This window comes from Chrysochloris asiatica, unplaced genomic scaffold (genome assembly GCF_000296735.1).
Source record: "Chrysochloris asiatica unplaced genomic scaffold, ChrAsi1.0 scaffold00026, whole genome shotgun sequence".
Lineage (NCBI taxonomy): Eukaryota > Metazoa > Chordata > Mammalia > Afrosoricida > Chrysochloridae > Chrysochloris > Chrysochloris asiatica.
In genome coordinates this window covers 8,602,848-8,622,792 of record NW_006408544.1, presented here as the reverse complement: position 1 = coordinate 8,622,792, position 19,945 = coordinate 8,602,848, and the positions used below count along the sequence as shown (strand labels likewise).

The 19,945-nt window shown below is 41.0% G+C and overlaps 1 pseudogene; it reads left to right on the top strand.

The window, feature by feature from the left end:
- LOC102825180 overlaps positions 1-8,150 on the top strand; it is a 40,616-nt pseudogene extending 32,466 nt beyond the window's left edge.
- Positions 8,151-19,945: the final 11,795 nt, after the last annotated feature.

The following is a 19,945-nucleotide window of genomic DNA, read 5'->3' as shown; positions in this document are numbered from 1 at the left end:
TTTGATCATAGACTGACCTCCCAGATCCTCTGTTCTTATAATTTTATTCTGTTCTTGACTCTTCCATTTGTTGATTGAGTTCAGGGTGATGCTGCCACATACATCATTCTGTAGTTGCTGTCTGTTCTTGTTGGTTCTTAGCTTTTTCAACTTTTATCTCATAACTATCATAATCATCCCATGCATCAGCCAAATTAGAAATTCAAATTTCTGAAATGTGACAGCCATTCCCAGTTTCCACACATCATGCACCTTCAGATATATTTCTCTCCTCAGGAAAGCCTTACTCCTTCAAATTGTCTCTGATAATCCCTATGATCCAGTCTCCTCAACACATATACACAGGCCCAGGATACAGTTTGTTCCTGTTGAATGGGCAGATGTGGTTCCAGCACCACCAGTGGATACTGATTCCAGCCTTCCACTATGACATGCTGAAGCCCCATGTAAGACTTATGACTGACTCAGTGCAAGTAATGTTGATGAGTGGGTCTCTATATCCCTTTCTCTCTCTCATCTCCACACACACTTTGACCTGATACAAACACACAACACACCCTTACCCAGTCCACTATCAAATACATTGTTCCAGGCACACCCATCAGACATGGTTACACACAGTGATACTGTCAGATCCACAAACATGCACATCACTCCCTATTAAAGCACACACATATTGCCATGCTCTTAGACACACATGTAAGGACAGGACTTTTTCACTTATATAGACATTTATATGCATGATCACCCACTCTGGTGTGATTCCCACACTCCCACATACATGTGCTCATGGAAACACTGATGTATGGATTCAGACAAGCCTACTGATGCACATACACACATATTTAGACCCAGGAAGACATATTGAGCAGATATACACAGGCATGCACTCCTACACACTATTGTGCTCTGTTGTTATTGTTAAGTGCCTTTGAGTTGGTTCCGAAACATAGTGACCCTGTATAGGGTTTCCGAGGAGCAGTTGGTGAATTTGAACTCCTGACATTGTGGTTAGCAATCTAGTGCTTATCCTACAGCACCACACCAGGACTCCACACACACGTGTACATATGCCAAAGTATACTGGCTTTTTAACATGTAGAAAGAAAATCCATTCTCATATTGTTTTAAATAAAATCCTTCTCCTGATTGACTGAAAACTCCTCCAGCACTTACCAAAAATCAGACTTTAAGATCATTATTGTGGGAGTAGTTTACAAAAGTAGGTGGGATGAGAGAGGACCCAAGCCACTATCATGGATCCACATTTTACTCATCATCCCAAAAGAGAGAGCCGAAGCCCTCACAGCCCACCTCCAAATGTTCAGTACTGTGAAAGAGGACTAAAACTGCCCATAGACAATACCAGCTTTCGAGGTAGGGAGAACATCCAGAATGCCACTCATTTGGTTTATACAAATTCAAACCACTCAATGGAGAAATGGACACGGGGTCTACATTTAATGGTCTACACCCTCTCATGCCACTACCTTGCATCAGGACTCTGATTTGTAGCCCAATTTGAGCTCAGTTAAAAAAAAAGCCAAATAAAAAGAAATTGAAGTGGTTGATGTCCTTTCTGTAAAAGACTGAATCGGTTGGCTTTCTTTTGTATTGACAAGTTTGAGCCCTACAAATTTGGTGCAACCTGTCCCTCCAGTTTACTTCAGGTCTCAGGACACCAACAAATCCTCCTACTCTAAGACCCTTGGTAAAAATGGCTTTCTAGTCAGCCAAAAGGCATGTGGTTACCATAATAAATTATTGCATTATTTAAAAATTGGCTTAGATTATTATAAGAGGATGTCTTTAATTATATAATAAAAACTAGTGAGAAAATAGACATCAGTTTGTAAACAATTGATTTACAATTTGAATTTTGGTACACTATCTGCTTTCGAAAGTGAGGAATTTCCAACAGGACATCCAGGGAGACAGAGAGAAGAATCAATCTAGCCTGATCAGTAAGAACTTTCTAGAGGGGTCTGAGTACAGTCAGTGTCCCCTTCCTGCCCAGGACAAATGGGAGAAGCTTATCACCCAGGACCCATATCTGGAACTCTTTGAGTACATCTCCCTGATGACTCTGGACACCATCATGAAGTGTGCCTTCAGCTATCAGGGCAGTGTGCAGTTAGGCAGATTAGTAAAGACCTTCATCTCAGGGTCCTTGTTTGTACCAACTGAATGTGGACTTACTTGAAAGACAGATGGAGCACCTGGGATACTTACCTTGATACAAAGTAAGATTCTATCCCTAGACCCAGACACACATGTGGAAGAAACCTGGCTTCTCATGTCCCTTATCAAGGGTTGGAAATCACAAGGGCCAAAAGACATGGATGCTTCAGTAGTGCCTGTCCCTGATATTTGAAGATATCTTTACCCAGATCCCTACTCTACCTTAGAGGTCTCCCTCCCATCTAGTCTTTTCTGTATCCTCTACTTTCAGGAACTCCCACTCTTCCATCCAGGCTATTGGAGAAATGAACAACCTGGTGATTTCCCAAAATGATATATCTTCTACAGACTGACTCTTGATGGCCGCTTGACCCATTGTGTTTGTCAGCTTGCTCATTAACACACAGGCCCTGTTTTCTCCTCCCAGGCACCCTCTCTCCTCCAACAAGTCCAACCCAAAGGAACCTGCTCTGACCCCTCTGGCAGAGTCAGACCTCTCATAGCCCACGAAGGATCTGGTACACACTTGGGGTGGGTATATCTCTGGGGCAGTGGATGGGTAACTAGGTGTTGTAGTACCACATTTGGTGATGATTGGTAAGACCCCATCCCAGGAAATATTCCAGCAGACTCCATTAACTCTGCTAGTGAGGTGGTCCCAAACTGCAGTCAACTGGAACTAGAGCTTTCACCTCTGACCTACAGCCATTCCCACATTCATTCCGAGTTCCAAAGAGGCTGAGCTCTCCTATCTCTTGAGCAGTCACCACCTCAGTAAGGCCTGATAACCAGACTGGTGCCAGCTTTGACTGATGGGGCTGTTGTGGGTCATTGTTACCTTCCATGAATTTTTAGTTTCCACTGGTAACCATGACAGATCTTGTGATCAAGTTGAGGAATGATCATCTTCAGGAGAAAGAAGAGCTGGAAAAGAAAAAGAAAAAGAGGCATTTGGAATCCTGGACATCCTCCTGTTTGCCAAATTGAGTGTGAGAGATACCTGAGGCTTTCCAAAAGAGCAGTGTCTGTGGGTAAACCCTGAACTCTCCTTGACTTTTCCCGGATGGAGAATGGAAGCAACTTGTCCAACCAGGGCCTTTATGCTGAAGTAGACATGTTCATGTTTGAGGACCATGACACTACAGTTAGTGGCATCTCCTGGATCCTCTATGCCCTTGCCATGAATCCCAAACATCAGCAGAGTTGCCGAGAGGAGATCCAGAGTCTCCTGGAGAATGGAGACTCAATCACACTGTGAGTGCTCAAGAGATAGGAGAGCTCTGCTTCTCTGTTAGAGGAGAATTCCTTGGTCTGTTCAGGACCTGCACATCCTTCATACTGGACTTCTTTTAAGGGACCACTTCAGTCAGATGCCTTATACCACCATGTGTATCAAGGAGGCTCTGCAATTCTACCCTCCAGTGCCAAGTATTAGCAGGCTGCTCAGCAAGCCCATCACATTCCCTGATGGATGCACCTTATCCAAAGGTATGAACTTCACTAAGCTCACTCACATAATTTCCAGAAAATATGCCCACCACCACTACCAGTTGCCAGCAAATTGATCCTGAATCATGGCTACCCATGTGTGTCAGAACTACACTCCATAGAGTTCTCTTTGGTTAGCAACTTAAATGCAGTTTAACTTTGCATTATCCAGGATGTAAGAGTATATATATATATGCTGGTTAATATGGCGATAATTCAAGCCATTGAGTCATCGCCACAAGATTTTAGCTGTAGAATGTGACTTCTTCAACTCTATAATCGTAATTCCCTGAAATGTGGATGGGTTCAAGAAAGAATCAGAAAAAGGAAGAGGTAGATATGTCTTTTTTCTTATTGAGGTTTCATGACAAAAGAGGGAGCTCAGGCAATTCTGTCATGGGTCAGGTGTGATAAGGCTCAGAGGAAGGCTCACTAAGATGGCAGAGAGCAGCTGATGACTGAATATGAGACCATGGCCATGGTCAGAGGCTATTTATTGGCTCATCTTCCATTGATCTGAATCCTAGCTCTGCTACCTCCTAGCTATGTGATCCTAGACCAGTCAGTCATCTAGCCTCTCTGAACCTCAGATGCCTCAATTTAAAAACTAGGAAATGAGTGTGTCTCCTATGAAGGCTGGTTGTGAGGATGGTGGTGGTTCTATGCCATGGAGTTGGTTCTGACTTATAGTGACCATGTATAGGGTTTCCAGGGATGTAAATCCTTACAGGAGCTGGTAGATTTGAACTGCTGACCTTGTGGTTTGTAACCCAACTTGTAACCCACTATGCTACCAGCGTTTCTTGGTTGTGAGGATAGAATGAGTTAACATATACTTCCCTCTGTCAGATGAGTTACTACAAAAAGGCAGACTCTAATTAATTCCTGCTTCTCCTGGTTTATGACACATAGTCCTTTTGTGTATTCACATCCATTCTATTGGCTGAAATACCAAGGCAACACCTCATAGGTATATCATTTTTTCCCTCTATCTCTATCCTGCCCCACAGGAATCACAGTTTCACTGAACTTTTATGCCCTTCACCATAATCTGAAAGTGTGGTCAAACCCGGAGGTATGAGGCCCTAGGAAACAGGAAATGGGATGATTTTTCAAGAACAACACCTCTTTAACCTCCAATCTCTGGTAGCCCTGCCCTCTCTTGTATTGGAAGAAAGAGTTCTACCACTTGCTGTTCTGCCTCTGATGTTCTCTCTTTACAGGAGTTTGATCCTTCCTGGTTTGCTCCAGGCTCTGTTTAACATAGCCTTCCTGCCCTTCTCAGGAGGACTGAGGTAAGGAAATTTCCTGTGTGTTGTAATGGGGAGAGGTTTTCTGGATGTATTCTCCAATGGTAGTGATCTTCTATATGCATATATGGCAGCCTCTGCTATGCCTGGGAGTGTTGGTGTTTGTGAGAAGGGGCTTTGTGTGATTGTCTCTGTACAAAAGAAAGGCAGAATGTTTGGGCAAATCATGGAGACTTGGTTTCCACTGTTTTTTTCCCAATGGCAGGCAACATTCAGCATAAGTGGATTTTGCAAAATTCAGTGTATTTTGGTGTTTTCCTCATTCCATGACTATGAATCTTCCAAGAAACAATATCTACATATTTTTACATTTTTGATGATGTGCTTTCCTCAGTTGCATCAACTTTTTTTAGAGTTTTGGATTTCTCTCTTTCTAATCATTCTCAGTCAAGTCCACTGCCTTTCTTACTTAATTTAACCATCTGTCTTCCCACTGAAACAAATTGGTTGCATGGGTTTCAAATTCCATATACATGTCTAAACTGTTGAATTTCTATATTTGAATGATTATAGTAGCCTGCTGAAGGTAATGTTACACCAATTTGAGTCCTGTCTACATTGTAGGATAGCCCAACAAAAATTTTAACTGAGTGTTTATGATCATTTTTCTATGGCAAATTTTCCAATTGCAACAATTTTTCATATGAAGTGAGGTCTATACACCATGAATTAACAGAGTCTACATAGTTCAAAAAAAAAAAGAAGAAAAAAAAAACCTATTTTAAAGAGAAAACCCATAATATTGAAAGGTTCCTTGTGTTTAACTTATAAAATGCACTTGAAATGGCTATTCAATTGAGATAATGTACACTCAAAATGGCTACTGTGAAAATATTAAAGTCTAATGAATTTGTCCTGTGACTTGCAAATTGTCATAAACACTGTGTTTACCATAGAAAGGTTTTAATGCAGTGTTCATTCTTCAATGGGTTTACTATATTTCAGACATCTGGCCTTAATCTGAATTTCTTTGTCAGAATTAATATTTGATTTGATTCCATTCCATTTTAAAAAATATTTTACTCATTCAATTTATATAATTCAACTATAAAAGTATTTATTAAGTGTGTGCCAAGTCTTGTGGTGGGAGATGGTAACCCAGACATGAAAGGTAATTGTCTGGACCTCCAAGAGTTTTCAGTCAAGAACAGAAATACATAGAAATAAGTAGCTGTGCATAAAGATATCATTAATTTATTCATTTACTCTTACATTCATTGAGTAGTTTTTTTATTCTTCCCATGTTCCTGGCACTGTTGTAGGCATTGGAGTATAATGTGTCTTTGAATTAAACACTAATGGTATCTTAGGAAATGAGGAGGGAGAGAGAGTGGGAAGAGAGGTGAAGGTGGGCTGTCTACTACAACTGAGTCTTGAAGATGTAGGCAGGCAGAGGTGAAGGAAGGGCATGCTTAGTGATGCCAATGACAGGAATTTCAGCTAGTAAGTGGAGCTGGACAGGTAAAGTTTGGGTGATTCAACAGCCCAAACAGGGTCTAAATGCTAGCACAGGCATTTGTCTTCTGACTTTCCTGCTATGGAGAGATAAAAGGATCTGAGCCAGGTCATGACCGTAGTAGGGAAGTAGATGGAGAAGAAAGATCAGAAAAGTCCAGGAAAGGAGAAGGAAGGATGTCAAGGAAGGAGCATTTCTAAAGTAAGTAAAAGACAACAGAAGCTGGTTGGATAAAGAGGTAAAAGGGGGAAAGATCTAGACCATTATTGGAAGGTACGACATAGAGGAAACTTCTAGTTCCATACACTCTCCATTGTCTCCAGGAAGCTTCCCTTTTGCCCCTCTAACTTTGCCACACCACCCATCTTATCCTCCCTCTGATGAACCAGGAACCAGTGTGTCCCCTAGATGCTATGGCCCACCTCCCCCTGCACTACCCAGAACAGTGGCCTTCCCATTGTGGAAAGAGACATTGTTTTTGTAGTGAATGAACAAACAGTGAAACCCTCTTAAAATTCATTCAAAGGATTTAAGTTGCCTCTTACTACAGCCCTTTCATTCTATGACCAGACATGCTCTTTTTTCTCCAAACATTTGTTCACTCAGTCAACAAACGTAACTGAATCTCTACTTGTGCCAGGCAGAATCTACCAGAGGTGTTGCCTTTTCATCATGGCTGAGGTGTCCTAGAGGGAAAGAGAAGATTCTGTCAAAACCTTTGATGTTTTCATAAGAATATCTAGCCCAATCCTTTTCAACCATATTCCATGAGAGAATTAAGACTTAATGCTCTAAGATATTCATTAGATGTAATTGATTAACTAACTTCTCTCCTCTGCATCTAGAATCATCTACTGTGTAACTACACATAGAATTATTATACTGGTCACTCAAATAATTTCCTGTAGGGCTTAATTGTCTCACAGAATCTAGTTAGAAAAAGCTATTAAACACTCTCCACCCTCTCTCATACTCCCTCTTAGAGAACACCTATATATCTTCTAAGCCCACATCAAAATATGAGGCTTTCTCTTCCACCACTCATCTCCTTGTTAACAGAGTTGGTAGCCTGCTCAAAGCCTCCAACCTCTAACTTGCTGATGGTAAGAATCAATACAGTACTGGAAAAATGTCAAGTTATATTACTGAAAGTGGAATGTGCTGGGAGAATTCAGGAATGGGAAAAGCTGATGAGAGCACAAATAGGAGTTAGGAGCTAGACCTGAAAAAGTTATTGTCAAGTAGTATGAAGTTAGTTCAAGCTTAGAGCTAACACGTATAGGGTTTCTGAGGGGTAGCTAGTGGGTTTGAACCACCAACCTTATAGTTAGCAGTCCAGTGCTTATCCTAGAACTCCATACCAGGATTCCAAAGATTGGTAGTATTTATAAAGAATCAGGGGATTGCATGACAAAGACTTGGAGATAGAGACATATATGACCTGTTAACAGGGCATAATGTGCTGGGATCCATCAAGGAAGGCTCAGTGGGTAATGGTTGCCAAGGTAAGAACAAGGTCTAAGAGCCTTTACTCGTGGATGTCCCTTCCTGACCCAGGAACTGTTTGCTATGAATGAACCAAAGGTGGCTATGGCCCTGGCCCTGCTCCATTTTGAGCTGTCACCGGACCCCACCAGCGTTCCTCACATCCTGTTCTAGGACTTGTGTTGAGGTCCTTAAATGGGATTCACTTGCATGTGACAAAGCTCCTTTAATTCTGGTGGGGACAAAGCAGGTTTGTTCCATCTATTTCCCACAGACAGCTTCCTGCTTTCCCTCCTGTCTTTCTGTCCCCCTGTCCCTGTTCCCTGTGAGTCTGATCATGTTCCTGCTCCTTATCTTCCACCTGCCTGACCTCCTGCCTGCTGTCCACTAGATTGTCTGACCTTCTGTCTGCCAACATTTCTTCAGCTTCCTTCACTATTTGTCCATCTACCTTTGTCCGCCTGACTCTTTGACTGTCTACCTCACTCCTAATCACCTGCCTGACCTCTGTTCTGTTACCTATCTACCAGTGTTTTCCCTCTGTCCACTTGCCCAGCCCTGTATGGATTTCCTATTACTGTTATAACAAACTACATAAAATTACTGGCTAAAAACAAATTTATTTAGTTACAGTTCCAGAGTTTAGAAGTCTAAATGGTTTCCACCAAATGAAAACCACAGTGGTTCCAGGCCAATTGTCTTCCAGAAGCTCTAGAGGAGAATTAATTTCTTTGCCTTTTCCAGCTTATAAAGCTGCTGTCATCTATAGGATCATTATGAGTCAGAATCCATGTGGCTACAATGGGTTTAGAACTGCTCTCCTTCACTTCCTTCCTCATGACTTCCTTCTCCATCTTCAAAATGTGAAGTATCTCAAATCTCTCTCTGCTTCTACCTTCAAATTGCCTTCTCTCTTATAAAGAACTTTGTCATAGCTTGGGCTAACTCAGATATCCATAATAATCTGTGGATTTAATTTCTTTTATATGTTACCTTAGATAACTAAGTCCTTTTTGCCGTGTAAGGTAACATAGTCACAGTTTCCATAGAACTGATTATAGACATCTGGAGGCCATTTTTCAGCATGCCACAGTCCCTTTGACTATCATCTGGCTATCACACCTGAAGCTAAACAATTTGTCATTCATACAACCCTCTGATTCTTTCCCCTTCCCCAATCCTTCTTATGTAATAAACCACGTGTTGTTTCAACATATGTCTGTTCTTCTTGATATGAAAAAGAAAGACAGGGAAGAGAGGGGAGGGGAAAAGACAGAAAAGTTCCTTCTGAGGAAGGAGAAAAGAGTTGACACTTTCTCTGTGGTGCCAGGGATCCTGTGTTATTGTTGTTGTTAAGTGCCATTGAGTCTGTTCTGACCTGTAGTGCCCGTGTATAGGGTTTCCAAGAAGCAGCTGGTGAGCTTGAACTACCGACCTTGCAGTTCAAATGGCTTTCCAGTCTGGCGCATTAATCCACAGCCCCACACCAGGACTCCTAGGATCCTGTATGCTACCTCAAATAGACTCAGTCCACCCTGATGCTCCCCAGACCCTTAACATAGTCCCTATCATGTGTGGTACTCAGTGTTCACACCCCACTTAGTTCCTGAAGGCTGCCATGTTACCTGGATTTAGAGACAGAGCTCCTCTCTCAGGTAAACTGAAAGAGTCATTACTCTTATCAGATAAAGAGACTCTGTCTCCACTTTACTCAGGGGTTCTGCATTTTTCACACTAGACTTTTAGAGCAGAAATGACCTAGAGTCCTTCTTGCCCTAAGCAGGAGTCTGCAGTCCTGGTCTAGTGTGAGGGCTTTAGAAGTCCAGCCCGCCATGGCCCAGAAGTATTTGAGAAAATAGCCTCTTGCTTTTCTCTGTCACTAGGCACATATCAGCATTTCCTAGTACAGAAAGGTCTCAAGCCTTCTTAGGAGGCTCAAAGGCTGAATAGTAACTCAGCGGGGATTTGTCCAGGTGGAAAAATGGACTAGAACTGGTTGAAGATGTCAGAACTCAGCTAGCAGCCCCTGCCTCCTCTCCATAGGACAACTGCAGTCACCTGTAGCTCAGCATGTCGTCTTGTGTGACCCACCTGACCCACCCTGATAGAAGAGGAACTTCACAAACACTGCCACACTTGGTGATTACCTGGGTGTTGGTCCTCTTAAGACTGTAATCTGTTCTTTCTTTGCAAACCTGGTTTGTGGGTGCCCTTGCTTCCATCAGTGCCTTTCAACTCTGAGGTTCTGTGTCTGGCTGATCCTGGGCCCCCATCTCTATCCCAAGACACTAGTTGCCATAGACAGCTCTTCTTACTGCTGTCTGCCTGCTATGTGAGGCCATCTGCTACTTCCTGAAAACAGCTTTTACCCAGCCTGTGTCTGAAGCCAGAACATCCTTCCTTGACCCTTCCTGCCCTGCCCACTATAGTTTTTAGTAGCAGTTCAGCCCTGCTCTGAGAAGGTGTTGAAGAAGATGTTGGCTAGTCACTCAGTACTTGACCTGAGGGTTGGCACAAGCAAATGAGCCTGAAATTTCCTGGACAGGAGATTCAGATGATCCCCTGGCATCTGATGGTTTAGAAAAACTCAGACTGGCCTAGGTTTAGGAAGCACAGTACAATAGTGGCCAGAATTCTGGGTAGAGAACTAAAGATGAATGTATTAGCCACAGAATTCCAGGTGTTTGGGAAAGTGATCAAGAAGTGACCCTGCTGGCTCCAAGAAATGGGCAGAGCCCAAGCTGAGTTCATACCACAAGCATGCCTCCAGGATATCCACACATAGAGACATTGACTATGGCCCACATCCTCACATGTCCAGATGTGCACTACACATTCCCACACAAATGTGCACATAAATGTCTGGGATCACAGGAAGAGCAGACAGTGCTTAGACTGAGGCAAATGGAATGCATTGGAGGTGCCTGCATGGCATCCATCCTCTATTCCCACATGGTGTCTCCTCTCCCCTGTTGGTACCAATGCTCTTAGATATTTTTCCACTGAAATCTGATCTCAGGATGAGCTTCAGCACTAATTATGGAGTTTGGGTCAAATAGGCCAGAGCTAGAAGTTCTTGGGTCAAACTGTCTCTAGATGTGTGTCCTGGAAACTTCTTCCATGGATGTTGAAGTGGAAGCACACCTCTACACATCCTGCCTCTGGCATCCAAAGAGATATGGACAATGGATATATTTTAGGTTTATATGTCATCCATGGAAAAGAGATACTTATGACCTCTGGGTTCATTTGTTGAAACTTTCTCGTCCCTTATGAAAAGCAAGGTGTGCCAGGTGCTAGGGAATAGAAAGAAGTAGTGGGGGTGGGGGGCAGGATTCACATGTGTTCTCCCTTACTGGCTATTCTCTATTGACAGAGGCTCTGTTCGATGCTATGGTAGCATAAAGACAGATAAAACTTAGTTGTCACCATCAAGGGTGTCTCTGTTTGTATACCAAATGAAAGGAAAAGAGATTTGTTAATAAATTGTTAGTAAATCTTGATTAATGTCAAACACATAGTTTCTTACAGTTGTTAGAGAACAAGTTTCAGAGCCTCTTCTGAGAAGCTTTAGATAGGTACATAGGGAAGTCAACAACACTAGTGAGGTATACTCAACATGAAATGGTTAACTATTGAAAATCAAAAGGGCAACATTTACCTGGGGACAAGGGTCAGAGAGGTTGGGAAAGAGGGAAGAATGTAAATAGGGACCACAAGGAGGAAGTGGGATAGCTGTTGTAAAATGGAGAGGATTGCAATCATTGAGATGAAACAAAGTGTGTGATTTGTTGGATGCAAAACTGATGATCTGCTTTGTAAACCTTCACTAAATTCATAAAAATAGCCTAAAAAAAATGACTCGACAGAGGGATATGGCTTTCTCTAACTTCACCAAGAGGAAATACGATTAGGGTCAGCAGCTCAAGACTTAGGGATGGAATTCAGACATGCCTCCACCTCTCAACCTGTTTACCAATTCTGACACAAACTGTTCCTCTCATGTACTCTCTACTTCTCTGCGGGGTTTAATTATTTGTTGTAATGGACACATAGAATTCACAGACAATAATCACAATTGTGGGGCTAATTAGGGAAATAACAGGTTATAATTCAAGACCAGAAATGACACATTTATCTGCTTTTTAAATCTTTACTTAATTAATAAAAATAGTTTCCAAAAAAATGACCTGACAGTTCTTCAATCAGGACAGCCTCTTCTCAGCAGTGCCCACAGGCACAACTCTCTCTGGCTCTCAGCCCCACAGACCTAGTCCTCTGCCCCACTAGGGGAAGAGTTTACAAAGCTCTTTTAGCTCTGCCAGTAAGTGCCCATTATGCCAGTAAACTTTGGCCTGAAGGCACTCAGCTCTTCTTCATGGACTGGCAAAGTTAGCTTCACCAAGTGCCCCGAGTCACCCCACTCTGCCAGGAAGCCTTCTGTCTCAAGGTGCTCAGGTTTCTTATTCAGTGAGTTTGGACCAAACTGCATTATCTCTAGTGTCACAAATATCTGTCTTCAGCATTGGAAAGCTTCTTGGCAAAGGGATCTTGGGTCCAAAAGACATACTTCACTCTTGGTTCTTTTTTCTTGTTGATTGTGATTCCTCTTTCTGCCTCTGGAATGCCTGATATTAAACCTAACAGGATGGCAAAGCTGACCAATCTCCATGTTATGGTTCCCTATACCTTATTTGTATGTTTCCACCTCTACAATGGTGCAATGTACCATACTTGCATATTAGCAAGCTATCTAATCCCTTTGGTGGGTCCAAAGCACCTCATATAAGCAAAGTCCTACCCAGACATTTGGTGTGAATTACAGAGAAATAGCTAGAAGAGCCATGCTAATTAGCTACACCACACAGATGATGCTATTTATTAAAACCTTATTGAAATTTGTGCAGAAGTCTGTACAGTTGTCAAACACAGAATGGGAAATAGAAGACACACCTAGCTGAGCCCTCTGTACCTTGATTTCAAATAGGCAGGGTTGTTCATACTGGAAGGACATTGCACCAGTGAGTAAACAGCCTGTGACAGACCTGTCAGGCTACAGCCTTCTGAGAGAAGAAGCATTAACAAGGAAGGAGGGAGCTAGAGATGAGACATAATCAGAGTCATAATCATCCAGACATCCTGGATCCTGAGGCTGGGAATTATCACCTCCTACTCTAGAGCTCTGGTAGCGTAGTGGTTACAAATTGGACTGCGAACCGCAAGGTCAGCAGTTTGAAACTACCAGCTGTTCTGTGGGAGAAAGATGAGGCATTCTGCTCCCATAAAGATTTACAGCCTTGGAATGTATCAGGTTGCTATGAGTCGGAACCGACTCCACGGCACACCACCAACCAACCAACCAACTCCAACCTACCACCACTCATCTGTCAAGTTTGTCTTACTGTAGTGGCTTGCGTGTTGTAATGCTGGAAGCTATGTTATTGGTATTTTAAATAGCAGCAGGGTCATTCATGGTGGACAGATTTCAGTGGAGTTTCCAGACTAAAACAGACCAAGAGGAAGGAGAGCTAGACCACTTTTGAATGGTTAACCACTGAAGATCTTATGAATAGCAGTGGAACATTTTCAGATATAGTACTAGAATATGAACTTTTCAGATTGGAAGGCACTCAAAATGCAACTAGGGAAGAACTGCCCCCTCAACGTATATTTGACCATAATGACATGAAGGGAGCAAGGCTTTGCTGATGGGATATAACTCAAAATGAGAAGAAACATATGCAAATATGCATTAATAATCTGAATATGAAATGTATGAAGTATAAATCTGGGAATATTGGAAGTCATCAAAATGAAATGGAACAATTAATATGAGTTTATTCAAATTTATCCACCATCACTAAAGCCAGCGATGATGAAATTAAAGAATTCTACCAATTTCTTCCATCTGAAATTGATCAAACATGTAATAAAGATGCATTAATAATTACTGGTGATGGGAATGAGAAAATATGAAACAGAGAGGAATAATCAGAAGATGGGAAAATGTGGCCTTGGTGGTAGAATGATGCTGGAGACCACATGATAGCATTTTGTAAGACCAGTGGCTTTTTCCAATACCACAAAAGGCAATTATACACGTGGACCTCACCAGGTGGAATAAAAAAGAATCAAATAGACTACATCTGTGGAAAGAGACACCAAAGAAGTTCAATTTCATCAACCAAAACAAGGCCAGCACTGTTGCTGTGGAACACACCATCAATTGCTCATATGCAGGCTCAGGTTGAAGCTAAAGAAAATTAAAACAAGTCCATAAGAGTAAAGATATGACCTTAAATATATCCCACCAGAATTTAGAGACTATCTCAAGAACAGATTTGATCCATTAGACGCTATTTACTGAAGACCAGGGGAACTGTGGATGACCTCAAGAACATCAACCAGAAGAAAGCAAAACATCATTAAAAAGACAAGAAAGATAGAACAGATGAAAATGGAAGTCAGAAGAGACTCTGAAACTTGTTCTTCATCATAGAGAAGCTAAAGCACCTGGGAGAAATTAGGAAGTAAAATAATTTAACAGAAAATTTCAAAGGGCAACTATAGATGACAAAGTTAAGTATTATAATGAAATATGCAAAGACCAGTAACTAGAAAATCAAAAAAAATGAACATGCTCAGAATTTCTCGAGCTGAAAGAACTGAAGAAAAAAAAAAAAAATTCAAGCCTTGACTTGCAATAGTGAAGGATCCTATGGGCAAAATATAGAATCAAAAGAAGATGGAAAAAACACTGTACCAAAAATAATTGGTTGATATTCAATAATTTCAGGGGTAGCATATGATCAAGAATCTATGGTATTGAAGGGAAAAGTCCAAGCTATACTGAAGGCATTGGTAAAAAAAACAAAAACAAACCAAGGCTCTAGACATTGGCAGAATACAAATTGAAATGTTTCAACAAACTGATGCAACCCTGGAGGTGCTGACTCATTTATACCAAGAAATTTGGAAGGCAGTTACCTGGTCAACTGATTGGGAGAGATCAATATTTGTGCCAATACCAAAGAAACTTGATCCAAAGTAGAAACCATTGAACAATATCATTAATATCACATGCAAGTAAAATTTTGTTGAAGATAATTAAAAAACAACTGCCAGAAATTCAGCATATTCAGAAGAGAAGGCAGGATTAGGGTTATCATTACTGACATCAGATTGATCTTGGCTGAAAGCAGAAAGTGCCAGAAAGATGTTTACTTGTATTTTATTGACTACGCAAAAGCTTTCGACTGTGTGGCTCATAACAAACTATGGATAACATAGCAAAGAATGAGTATTCCATAACACTTAATTGTGCTCATGAAGATCTTACACATAGACCAAGAGACTGTTGCTTGAACAGAACAAAGGGATACTGAATGTTTTTTGTTTTTTGGACGTACACATATGAAACAAAAATATATATTCACATAAATGTCCAAAGGGCACATTTTGAAGGCCAGCCTTCTGCCCACAGGCACACAGACTTTCTCAGTCCATGGGCCAAGAAACTGCAGCTGCTCTATCTCTTCAATCCACTGCCTTTGCCACCGTCTCTGCTCTAGCTGCCTTTCTAGGCAGGATCTCACATTCCACTCATGTTCTTTCCCTCTTGATGGTCCTTGGAGTCTCCTTTTCTGAAATGAAAGATTAACTACTTCCCCAATTTTAGTTACGCATCTTCTACAATTACAGTTATGACAATCACAATTAACCCTAACAATTATATCATAGAATCTTACATACAGTTATGTGTGTAACTGTATGTTACATACAGAATCTTACAGTTATGACAATCACAATTAATCCTAACAATTATACACAATTGAATCATAGGATCTTATCAACATTTTTCCCATCTCCTTTCACCAGATCCATCTGGAAAACTATTCAGTGGGACTCCACCTTGTTCTGAAACTAAGAACACTAATGAAAGCTTGAAGCCAGTTAATTTGTGTCTTTATACCCCCCATTTTTGATAGCCAATATCTAAATTGCCTGTACCTATCAACCCAGTGCACTGAGCAAACAAGCTTGATCCTTGATATGAAGAATCCTTCCATTTTGATTGGAATTTTGTGCAACTGCGTCCATAAGCAAAGGGCCAGTTCATCAAAGTGTTTCAATTTATACTTGCTCATAGTATCAAGCATCTTTGTTTTTATCTGATCAAGTTCTGGTCAGCTAGCCATCCAAACTAGGTCAAATGGGTACTAGTTACAAATTTGGGAGTTCATGCATGCCTCGCCGCACTTCAGACCAGTTGGTCACTTCACTCTCAGCACTAGCCACATATGAACTCCCAGGCCAATGGTTAGGTCAGTGCCCATTGGCCTGGGAGTTCACATGTCTTCCTAAACTTCAGAACAGCTAGCCCTTCCTCTTCTCTCTCTCATCTCCAGATCAACAGATGTCAATGGAATATGGTCAAAATGAACCTATGTCTTCATTGCCACATATCCCCCACTTTCACTCTTAAGTAGACCAGAGTGGTCACCAGCGAGCATACCAGATTGCTCATGGGTTCCCTTTACATTTCAGTCTTGTTGTTGTTAAGTACCATCAAGTTGATTCCAACCCATAGCAACCCTGTATAGTGTTTCTAAGAAGCAGCTAGTGAGCTTGAACTGCCAACTTTGTGGTTAAAACTGACTTTGCAGTCCAGCACATTAACCCACAGCAGTCTTAGAAAGGGGTTTTCCCTGATTCTCTGACTTTTCTTGCCTTGATGTCTCCAAAGCAAACAGCTTGCTTGATATTCTAACAGTCACACAGTCTGCTTTTTTTCCCCTGCTGGTCTTTCTTTCAATAAGAATCTTCTGTTCTCTCAGCTTTCTGGGTTGGTCTGCATTTCTTTTCAAGTGAGGATGTCCCACCTCAGAAGGTTATGGGTGAGGCTCAGAATTCCACTCCCCATACTCATAAAGGCTTAACAAGAAGTCTATTTCCCTGAGTAAATTTGAATTTCCCTATTAGCTAATCTAATCATTTATAGTCTGAAGATGGCTTTACAAGCTTTCTATAATCAGAATTCCCAATATTCATTTCTATCACACTTAAATGTTTATTTTACAATAGTAGGCAGGGGGAACCAATATCTGCAAGACAGTCAAGAGCCTAAACATTTCCTCCTCCTTTACCCATTCAGACTATGCCTCAATCCCTGTATCACAGCTGTTTATTCAAGATTGCATATAAATTACTGCTTATCTCTATCCCATTTAGCTATGCATACTGCCCTAACTCTTCCCCTATTTTCATTGTTCATCTACCACCTCCATCATCTTGTTTATTGCCCTTTCTCCCTTCTTGTGTATTGCTCTCCTCATCATGCAAGCTAACATGTGTCTTATTGTTCTCTTTGTACTATTGACCATCAAAGAATGTTTCTTTTAGTATGGAAATTTTTTCTTAAGATTTTACAATAATAGTCTCAAGCAATATTTGTTCTTTTGTGATTGACTAGCTTCACTTAGCATAATGTCCTCCAGGTTCATTCATGTTATGATGTGTTTTTAAGATTCATTATTATTCTTCAGGGTTGCATTGTATTCCATTGTGTGTATATGCCAATGTTTGTTTATCCATTCTTCCACTGTTCGGCACTTAGGCTGTCTCCATTATTTTTGCTGTTGTGAATAGTGCTGCAATGAACATTGGTGTGCAGATATCTACTTGTGTTGTGGCTTGAATTTCTTGTGGATATATACCAAGAAGAGGGATTGCAGTGTCATGTTGTTGTTGTTGTTAGGTGCCATTGAGTTGATACCGACTCATAGTAACCATTGAGTTGGTACCGACTAATAGCACAGCAGAACAAAACACTGCCCATTCCTGGGCCAGCCTCACTATTGTTGCCTCGCTTGAGTCCATCAATGCTGCCACCTGGCCAATCCATCTCACTGGGAGCCTTCCTCTTTTTCTCTGACCCTCCACCTTATCAAACATGATATCCTTCTCCAACGACTGGTCCCTCCTAACTTGCTTTGTGGCCTATTACATGGTCTATTCTGAAGAATGTTTAATGTTCACTGGAAAAGAATGTGCTTTGTGCTATTTTATGGTACAAATCTAGGAGGTCAAGTTGACTGATTGTGTTATTTATTTCCTCTGTGTCTGAGTGTCTTATGGTTGTTCTGTTCTTTTTAAAAGTGATGTATTAAAATTTCCCAATCTTATTGTGGTGATTGGTGGTTCTATGCTGTGGAGTCAATTCCAACTCATAGGGACCCTGTACAGAGTTTCTGAGGCTGTAAATCTTTATGGGAGCAGAAAGCCTCATCTTTCTCCCATGGAACAGCTGGTAGTTTCGAACTGTTGACCTTGAGGTTCGCAGCCCGATTTGTAACCACTAAGCTACCAGAGCTCTATAGTAGGAGGTGATAATTCCCAGCCTCAGGATCCAGGATGTCTAATTATTTCTTTAGTTCTATTAGGGTATTACTTTATATGTTTTGAGCCTCTTTCATTGGAAGAATAGATTTTTATTATCATTATGTCCTCTTGTTCAATTGACCTTTAAATTGTGAGATAATGTCCTTTTTAGACTCTTTTGCTCTTCCTCTTAGACTTTTGTTTGAGCTACACTATTTTGTTGATACATGTTAGCAGAAATTTTCTGTTGCTTTTTAGGCATTGTGTCATTGTTATAGTATTAATTTCATTTATGTATGTTGGTGTATTCATTCACCAATTGCCTCATGTTGGGTGAGATCAGGAGATGAGCTTCTATGTACACTATTAGTAGAGTTCTGTTCAGAGTGAAATTAAGCAGATGTTGGTTGCATACACTGTTCTGGTGTGTAGCAGCTGGTATTGGCCCTTGCACAATTGTTGGGACTCTACAGGGAATATCTGTGACATGGCTGTATGACCACAGTTGCTGTCTTCTGTTGTGTGATAAAAGAAGAAGGAAAACAAAACCAGAAACATAGAAACAAAACAAAAATACAGCACACACTGAAAGTCAATGGTTTTCTCTGCCAACATGCAGTGTGGTCTGCCACTTACTAGCCTCTGTCCTTCATATGGCTGGAGAAAGTTCAAATGACCACACTGCATCCAGAGGATAGGCCCACACACATGGCCTACCTCCTTCCCTTCCCTTCCTGTCTTTTGTCCCCATATGCCCTTGTGTTCATTCAACCCCCCTTTCTAGTGATAGCCAGTACAGGAATAGACAGGATCGACTTTGCAAATTTGGATATAAGCCTGGCCTAGTGAAGTAATTGTATATTGCTCCTCCCTTATGTTACACCACTCTTGTATGTCAGTTTGTCATACTGTGGTGGCTTGCATGTTGCTATGATTCTGGAAGCTATATCATGGGTATTTTAAAAACCACCAGATACACAGGTTTCAGCTGAGATTCCAGATGAAGATAGACTAGGAAGAAAAAGAGACTACTTCTGAATATTTAGTCACTGAAAACTTTATGAATACTAGTGGAACACTGTCCGCACCAGATCATCCAATATTGAAACATGATGAAGAACAATAGAATATTTCAGCTATAGTGACAGAAAATGAGTTAGGTTTAGAGAAACTGAAAATATGACAGGGAAAGTGCTGCCTCCTCAAAGAAGATTTGACTGTGAAGATATGAATGGAATAAAGCCTTTGGGACCTTCATTTATTTATGGAGCACAACTGAAAATGAGAAGAAACAGCTGTAAACATCCATTGATAATCAGAATATGGAATTTATGAAGTATGAATCTAGGAAAAATTTAAAATGTCAAAAATAAAATGGAAAGCATAAACATCAATATACTAGGCATTAGTGAGCTGAAATGGACTGGTATTGGTAATTTTGAATCTAATAATCACATGGTTTACTATGCTGGGAGTGGCTAATTGAAGAGTAATGGTGTCACGTTCATCATCAAAAAGAATATATCAAGATTTGTCTTGATGTACAATGCTTTCTGTGATAATATCCATATGCCTACAAGGAGGAGGATGGAACACATAGAAATCAAATTGGCTACATCTGTGGAAAGAGAAGATGGAAAAGCTC